The 9,043-nt window shown below is 40.3% G+C and overlaps 1 pseudogene; it reads right to left on the reverse strand.

Annotated features, from left to right (window-relative positions):
* Positions 1 to 6,219: 6,219 nt before the first annotated feature.
* On the reverse strand, positions 6,220 to 8,811 carry LOC144237643 (small nuclear ribonucleoprotein G pseudogene; annotated as a pseudogene).
* Between the last annotated feature and the right edge of the window lie 232 nt (positions 8,812 to 9,043).

A 9,043-nucleotide genomic window follows, 5' to 3' on the forward strand; every position in this document is an offset into this window, starting at 1 on the left:
CTGTGCAGACCATCTGCTGCATCATCCTTCTTATGTTTGTTCTGGGCCAAAGACATGATCTTGAGGAGTCCATACCACACACCATGCCAGTCAGCTAAACCATTTGAACTTCGCCTCTGTCATTCCATTTGAAGCTCCTTAACAGCAGAGAGTGTGTCCTATGTATCTGTAACTTCTACAGAGAGATTTACTGATATCAAAAGAATGCACCTATTAAAATTTCTTTAGACAGCTTTATATTTTTTATAAAGCTTATTTGTTTATTTATTTGTTTAGAGCACACATGCAGGGGAGGAGCAGAGAGAGAGAGAATTCCAAGCAGGTTCTGCACTGTTAGTGCTGAGCCTGATGCAGGGCTCGATCTCGGGGACTGTAAGATCATGATCTGAGCCAAAATCAAGAGTCGGTCGCTTAACCGACTGAGCCACTCAAGCACCCCCAGGCAGTTTTAAATTAAGAATGACTCATTCAGGGGCACTTGGGTGGCTCCGCCAGCTGTGTCCAACTTCAGCTCAGGTCATGATTTCACCGTCTGTGAATTCCAGCCCCACGTCAGGCTCTGTGCTAACAGCTCAGAGCCTGGAACCTGCTTCAGATTCTGTGTCTCCCTCTCTTTCTGCCTCTCCCCTGTTCATACCCTCTCTCTCAAAAATAAAATGAAACCATAAAAAAAAAAAAATGGCTCATCTAGTGGCACCTAGGTGGCTCAGTCGGTTGAGCATCGAACTTCGGTTTAGGTCATGGTCTCACAGTTTGTGGGTTTGAGGCCAGCATGGGGCTCTGTGCTGTCAGAGCGGAGCCTGCTTCAGATCATGTCTCCCTCTCTCTCTCTGCCCCTTCCCCACTCATGCTGTCTCACAATAAATATTAAAAAAAAAAAAGAATGTCTCATCCACCCCCACCTGCTGTCTCCACACCAAAACTCTTCTCAATTCTCAATCCACAAGCAGTAGCTCTGGAATCAGACTCCAGGACAGCAGGAAGACATGTGTCAGCATCAGAGGTGGACACTCATGATTCTTTTTTTTTTAATGTTTATTTATTTTAAGAAAGACAGTGTACACAGGTGCATGAGAAGGGAAGGGGCAGAGAGAGAAGGAGAGAGACAGAGAATCCCAACCAGCCTCTGCGCTAATGCACAGAGCGCCATATGGAGCTCAAAGTCACAAACTGTGCTATCATGACCTGACCAGAAACCAAGGGTCAAGTGCTTAATTGACTGAATCACTCAGGCACCCCTCAGGTCCTCTTTCTATCTGCTAAGTTGCAGCGAGGAAGATCTTTCAACCAAGATGTCTTTTCCCTACCAAAACCTTAACAATAAAAGTCACTTTCACCAAAACCAGCTACATTGATCTCGGAGTCCCATCTAGAAAAAGCCTACTGTATTCTCAGAGGGAGCGCACTTTCTGGGTAGTCATGGACACAAAAGGGAAAGAGCATTGGGCTAGGAGCCAGGAGACCTGAGCTCTGAATACACCCCTTCTGCTAATTAGCTATGTCACCTGGGTTGGGCAAGTGACTTCTTTGGCTTCTTGTGAAAAGGAGTTGGAATAAAATTTACAAAAGTCTCTTCCAAATATGAAAATAATAAGCCTTAATGACATACTTAATGCTTATTTTAACTACCATGTTATTTATAACTGTTATAGAATGTTATATCCTTCGTGGGTCTCAAGTATACTTCATAATACATGGTTATTTTGTGAGCAAGCTGAGGTATAAAATGCAGGTTATTTCATAAAAATTTCAGGTGTGATATTACTAAAACTATTAAATCAGCTTACTGTAGCTTTCCTTTTGTGGCTTCTTATCAGTCCTGTGTATGTGTTGTAACCCAGCTTTCACAGGGAGATAGGTTTTACTTTGTAACAGTCTGTTGTACTTTAGTTTATTAACACGATTTCTAAAGTATAAATGTAGTTCATGTTAAGGACAGAGTAGTGGTTAAATGCAGTCTCTGGAGCCAGACTCCCTAGGTAGAAATCCCAGCTCTGCCAGTTTCCCCATGCTGTTTTCATCAAGTTATCCATTTTTTTTTAAGTTTACTTATTTTAAGGGGGAGGGGCAGAGAGAGAGAGACAGAGAATCCATAGCAGGTTCTACATTATCAGTGCAGAGCCTATTGTAGGCTCAGACCCATGAATCACGAGATGATGACCTGAGCCAAAATCAAAAGTGGATGCTTCAACCGACTGGGCCACCCAGGCACCTCACCAAGTTATTCTCAACTTCTGGGTTTCATCAGTTGTAAAGTGAGGGATAAAAAACGGTACTTTTACCTTATTTGGTTGTTGTGAGAATCGCATGAGATAACGTATATAGTGTCAATTTAATAAATAAAAGCTATTTTTTGGTTGTCATTTATATTTATTAAGAGAAAGATCTTCCTTCTGCCCTCTTTCCCACCAAGTCCACTCCTTACAGGGAGTAAGTCCTAATGGCTTTTTTGTGTTGGCTTTCAGCATGATGATCTGATTCAAAATATTGTTTGCAGAAATGGATGCTGGTTTAAATAGATTCTAAAGCAGAAATACAGATTTGAACAAGAAAGGGATATATGTGCTGAGAGCAGTACTTCTATATTGGAAATGTTATTCTTCTAAGGCCAGCAAAATTGATGGATACCTTCACCAAACATCTTTCCCAAGTTCAAAGCATGAGCAAGTTCTCCTGGTTGTTAAAGTGAATATTGGGATGACTGGCTGGCTCAGTCAGAAGAGCATGTGACTCTTGGTCTTGGGGTCATGAGTTTGAGCCCCACGTTGGATGCAGAGTTTATTGGGAAAAAAATAACCTTAAAAAATAAAGTGCATATAAAGACTTTAATAAATGGGAATAAAAGCACCCACACAGTGACCATTGAGAGTCTAGAATTTTAAGAAAGCTGTTGCCTACTTGAAATAAATAATTTGGGCAGCATTTTAAGTATATAGTCTATTGTGGTAATCCCTGAGGGCTTGACTCTGGGAAGCATCATAGATGGATTTGAGATTTCAGCTAAATAATATATAATTTATTCCATACTTCTAATTTAATTTGAAAAGAGAAGCAACAAGATTGAACTAGGCTTGGAGCTTCAGTCAGGATGGCCTGAGTTGGTGGAACTGCGTGGAGATGCTTAAAAGCCTTATTAAAAATGTTTAGATCCCCCATGAAGCTCTACGACACCCAAGTTTACCAAGAGATTTGGGTAGGATAAGGTCGATGGGCTTCATGATTTATAAAATAAGGGATTACTGACCAAAAAAAAGCTTTGAAAGCTTGAGTCCTACAACTGCTCACAGTCATCTTAAATCAACTTTACTTGGAGGACACATCAGATGGAATGTCGGCCTGACTGTAAATTTCAGGCAGCTCTGTTGGAAGGGAACATGGAACATCACTGTACACTTGTAGAAGGGTTGTTTCCTTTGTGGCATTAATCAATGTACCTGTGAGATACACTTTAAAAAGAAAAGATTGAAGTAGTCTTTTAGACTAAAAGTTTTTAGTTTATTTTGTTTTTTCTTTTTCTTAGTATTAGTATGTGCATGTTATTTGTAAATTAGGAGGTTATAAGAACAGAAAATAGCTGGAAATAGGTAGTGGTTGCCCCTAGGAGAGATAGGTAACCATGTTTTTTTAAATTATTATTATAAAATGTGTAAAAGGATTAGACTTATAAGATGACATATTTGTTTTTAATGTTTATTTATTTTTGAGACAGAGACAGAGTGTGAGTGGGGGAGGGGCAGAGAGCGAGGGAGACACAGAATCCGAAGCAGGCTTCAGGCTCTGAGCTGTCAGCACAGAGCCTGACGCAGGGCTCGAACCCACAAACCATGAGATCATGACTTGAGACGAAGTCAGATACTTAACCGACTGAGCCACCAGGTGCCCCTAAGGTGACATATTTGTATTACTTTGATTTAAGTCAATATATATTAATTCTATTTATTTTTACAATTTTTTTAAATTTTATTTTTGAGGGACAGAGTGTGAGCAGGGGAAGGTCAGAGAGAGAAGGAGACACAGAATCTGAAACAGGTTCCAGGCTCTGAGCTAGCAGAGCCTGATGTGGGGCTCAAACCAATGAATCATGAGATCATGACCTGAGCCAAAGTTGGACGCTCAACTGACTGAGCCACTCAGGCGCCCCAATATATATTAATTTTAAAAACACATGAGTTTTAGGAAAATATTTTTTAGTAGTCTCTACACTCAACGTGGGGCCCAAACCTACGACCCAGGGGTAAAGAGTTGCTGGCTTCACTGAGCCACACAAGTGCACCCAGAAGATCAATTCATTGATAATTTTCAGAAGGGATGGAGGCAGTGGCTTCAAACCCCTGGTATATGATTTTTTCCAATGGGAGATTCAATGAGACAAAAAAGGACCACATGGAGGGGTGCCTTGGCTGGCTCAGTCAATGGAGTGTGCCACTCTTGACCTCAGGGTTTTAAGATCAAGCCCCACATTGGGTGTGTTTTATTACTAAAAAATGAAATCTTAAACACCCACTCCTGTCAACCCACCTTGACTTAAAAGATAAGGTCTTCTGCTATGCTTCCCTCTCTAACTGGATTTGGGAGAGGCAGGGATGTACTTCTGGGCAAAGGGCATGAGGCCAGGAGTAGGGAGGAATTCTCTAGGTGGCATAATTTCCTTGTATCCCAAGTTAAATAGATCTGTGGTTCCCAAGGAGAAGGTTTATCTTGTCCGGATTCATGGACTATTTCCCTATATGTAGTTTCTCTGTGTATTTCCCTATGGCATGGCAGTCAGTAAAGTCTTGTTTAAATGTTTGAGCCTGCCTTCAAGGCTAGGGTCAGAGGGTTAAGGCCTTTGTGGTTGTCTGAAGACACCCACTCCCCACCTGGACATTGCTTTTGAGTAGTAAACTTCCTGTTCTCAGGTTTGTTTTCTTTTTTTTTATGTTATTATTTTTTTAATGTTTATTTTTGAGAAAGAGAGACAGAGAACATGCAGGGGAGGTGCAGAGAGAGAGGGAGACACAGAATCCGAAGTAGGTTCCAGGCTCTGAGCTGTCAGCAGAGAGCCTGATGCAGGGCTAAACCCACAAACCTGAAGATTGTGACCTGAGCCACCCAGGTGCCCATAAGGAAGACATTTCTTCATACATTTCCTCTAAACTATGAAGCGTATATTGTCATGATCCCTATTTATACAGGCGAAAAACTGAATCCTTGTGAAGCTAAGGAACACACTCAAGGCCATGAGGTAGCAAATGGCAGGGCCAATTAATAAACCCATACTTTTTCCATACAGACCATCTATCATAGTTGCTATAATAAAGGTTCAAACTAGCAATTTGTTTAAATATGTGATGCACAGAGTAATTCACAGAAAATTATAATGTATCTAGTTATCTGTACCATCACTTCCCCTTACCACTCTACTTCAGAGAGATTGTATTTGTCTGTGGAATATAAAAATGTGATATCTTTTACAACTGTCTCTAAAACACATAACTAAGATGGGCCGCCTGGGTGGCTTAGTCGGTTAAGCGTCCGACTTTCGCTTGGGTCATGATCTCGTGGTTTGTGGGTTCGAGCCCCACGTCGGGCTCTGTGCTGACTGCCAGCTCAGAGCCTGGAGCCTGTTTCAGAGTCTGTGACTCCCTCTCTCTCTGTCCCTCCCCTGCTCACGCTGTCTCTCTCTCTCCCCTAGAAATAAATAAAACATTAAAAAAAAATTTTTTTTTAAACACATAACTAAGAAATATCAATGGCTTTTGGTAGCCTCAGAACATAGGCTTTCTCTTTGATTTGCTTTTTAAAAAACTGAGATATAGGGGCTCTTGGGTAGTGGAGTCAGTTAAGTGCCTGACTCTTGGTTTTGTCTCAGGTCATGATCTCAGGGTCAAGATCTCAGGTTCAGTTGGATCACTGAGTATGGAGCCTGCTTGAGATTCTCTCTCCCATTCTCAAAAAAAATTTTTTTTTAAACTGAGATATAATTCACATGCCATAATATTCACTCTTTTCAAGTGTACAATCCAGTAGGTTTTAGTATATTCACGTTTGTGCAACCATCACCACTATCTGATTCAAGAACATTTGATTCACTTTTTTTTTTACCATTACAAAAGTTTTTTATAAAAACGTTGAATATGAAAATGCACATCACCTGATTTTTATATTGCAGGAAAACAGGTGTGATGGAGAGGGGGCATGTAGAAGCAGTTAATTTCTTCCAGTGAACACACCCATTGTTTATACTTGTTCCAAGGCTTCTAACTTGACACTATTTCCTCGTGTTACCACCATTCCAATATTGTTCTGTTGCCCACTTGTTGCCATCTTCACACACTCCTCTATCACAAGATTCATAAAGGGATTGAATCCCTGCAATATACCTTGGACATGTCTGCCAGTATTTAATTTCTTTTTTTTTTTTTTTTAAAGTAGGCTCCACATCTAGTGTGGAACCCAATGTGGGGCTCAAACTCACAACCCTGAGATCAAGATCTGAGCAGAGATCAAGAGTCAGATGCTTAGGCAGAGAAGGACAAATATCATATGTTTGCACGTATAGGAGGATTAGGAGGAACTTGACGGAGGAACAAGGGGGAGAAGAAGGGCGGAAATGGTGGGGGAAAGGGAGAGAAGCAAACCATGAGAGACTCTTGAATGCTGACAAAAACTGAGGACTGATGGATGTGGGGGGAGGGGGGATGGGCATGGAGGAGGACACTTGTGGGGATGAGCACTGAGTGTTATGTGGAAACTAATTTGACAATAAACTATTAAAAAAAAAAAAGAGTCAGATGCTTAACAGACTGAGCCACATAGGTGCCCCTGTGACTATTTAATTTCAATGATAATTTCTTGTCATTAATTTTTCAGCTCAGGAGGGTGAGCTTTATTGAAGCTACCTTTGTGGCGAGCTCAACGATCCATACTTTGATTCACTTTTGAAGGCTCTTTCCTTTTTTTAAATTTTTTTTTATGTTTTATTTATTTCTAGGAGAGAGAGAGACAGCGTGAGCAGGGGAGGGTCAGAGAGAGAGGGAGTCACAGACTCTGAAACAGGCTCCAGGCTCTGAGCTGGCAGTCAGCACAGAGCCCGACGTGGGGCTCGAACCCACAAACCACGAGATCATGACCCAAGCGAAAGTCGGACGCTTAACCGACTAAGCCACCCAGGCGCCCCTTGAAGGCTCTTTTCTAACACCTACAAGAGAACAACTAGGTATGTGCAACTGAGAATTCCAAGAAAGACCTTGAGATATCAAACAAAACTGGAGCCAGCAAATGTAGTGCTGCTACCACAGTCTTTAAAAGGGAACTGTGTGACAAGTTGTAAGAATATGACATATAGATACCACTGTGTCAATGGTCAGGCCATGGGAGACACATTTGAATTTTGTCCAGTTCAAGAGCTGCTCTCTAAAACTGATAAAAGGAAAAGGGTCCCAGGAGTATAATGAAGATAATTAAAAGAAGATTGTGAACTAAGATTCACAATGAAAGCTTTAAAGAGCTTGCAGTAACTTAGTCTAGGAAAGTTATTTAAGAACCTTGGGGCACCTGAGTGGTTCAGTGCGGTAAGCATCCAACTTCAGCTTAGGTCATGATCTCACGGTTCATCGGGCCCCACGTGGGCTCTGTGCTGACAGTTCAGAGCCTGGAGCCTGCTTCAGATTCTGTGTCTCTCTGCCCTTTCCTCATTTGCTCTCTGTCTCTCAAGAGTAAATGTTAAAAAAATTTTTTTTAAAGAACAACCTTTAAATATGAGGATTGTTATACCAAAAATGTGATGACCTTTTATTTCATTCTTCTTTCACTAAGGAAAAGACAAAGAAAATGGATTCATTCTTCAGGAAGGATTAAGTTAGCACAGAAAGTCATCAGAGCCTTATTAAACACCAAATGGTAACTGCAGCAAGAAGCCCTCTGAAATTTTTTTAAAAGTTGCAAAGGAGAGTATAAAAAATTCCTTCACTCAGATTCACCAGTGTTATCATTTTACCACATTTGCTTTATCATTTTCTCTCTCCTAAATATATATATGTGTGTGTGTATATATATATACACACACACATATATATTTTTAGCAATCATTTGAGGGTAAAATTATTTACATAATTCCCCCTTTGTCCCTTAAACATGGCATATTTCCTAACACAAAGCACATTCTCTTGCCAAGCCACAGTAATAAAAAAATCAGGAATTTAACACTGATACAATACTATTATTTAATCTACAGACCTTATTCAATTTTTTCCAATTGTCTTAATAAGGTCTATTTAAAAAAAAGTTTTCAGGTCCAGGGTCCATGCTGCATATAGCTAGCAGTTCTATTTTAATCTGGAACAGTTCTTCAGTCTTTGTACTTCATACCCTTAATACAGGCAAGTTATTGTGTAGCCTGTCCTGCAATTGGGTCTCTGCTGCTTTAAAAAAAAAAACAAAAAACAGATTCTCATTTCTTTTGGGAGTTTTAGGTATGGTCTTGAGTGAAGACCATAAGTAAACTTTTCTCTTCAAGATTCCGTCCAGCCACCTCCTACTGTTTATTCTTACTATATCAGAATTTTTCTAGATGTGGGATAGACAATAAAACATTTTTGTACTCAGAACTGCAATGTATTACATAGATTTTTTCCCCCTCAGCATTCCTGTATTTTATGTTTAATGTGTTTAATGAAGTTAGGTTTGTCGAAGAATTAGCACCTACTCTTATTAATCGCTTGAGACTTAAATTACCTGTAGACTTCCTATTTTCAGAATTTCACCTTCACAGTGATGAACTATGCTTTCGCTAGGAAACAAGAGCTGGAAAAATGGATGGGTGTCACTCATTAAAGTCTTTCAACAAATATTTGTTGAGCGCCTCCTATATGTCCAGCTCTGTTCCAACCGTGGGCACACATTAGAGAACAAAACAAAATCCCTGCTCTTGTAACCTAGTTGTACAAATTTAAATTTAAATGAAAAAAATCAGAACCCAGGGATCCGACTTCCTTAAACAGGAAGAAGCCAGGTCTCTGAAAAGGGGCAGCTCGGTGATTCAAATCTAATATGGATAATGCCG

This window comes from Crocuta crocuta, unplaced genomic scaffold (assembly GCF_008692635.1).
Source record: "Crocuta crocuta isolate KB4526 unplaced genomic scaffold, BGI_CrCroc_1.0 scaffold235, whole genome shotgun sequence".
Lineage (NCBI taxonomy): Eukaryota > Metazoa > Chordata > Mammalia > Carnivora > Hyaenidae > Crocuta > Crocuta crocuta.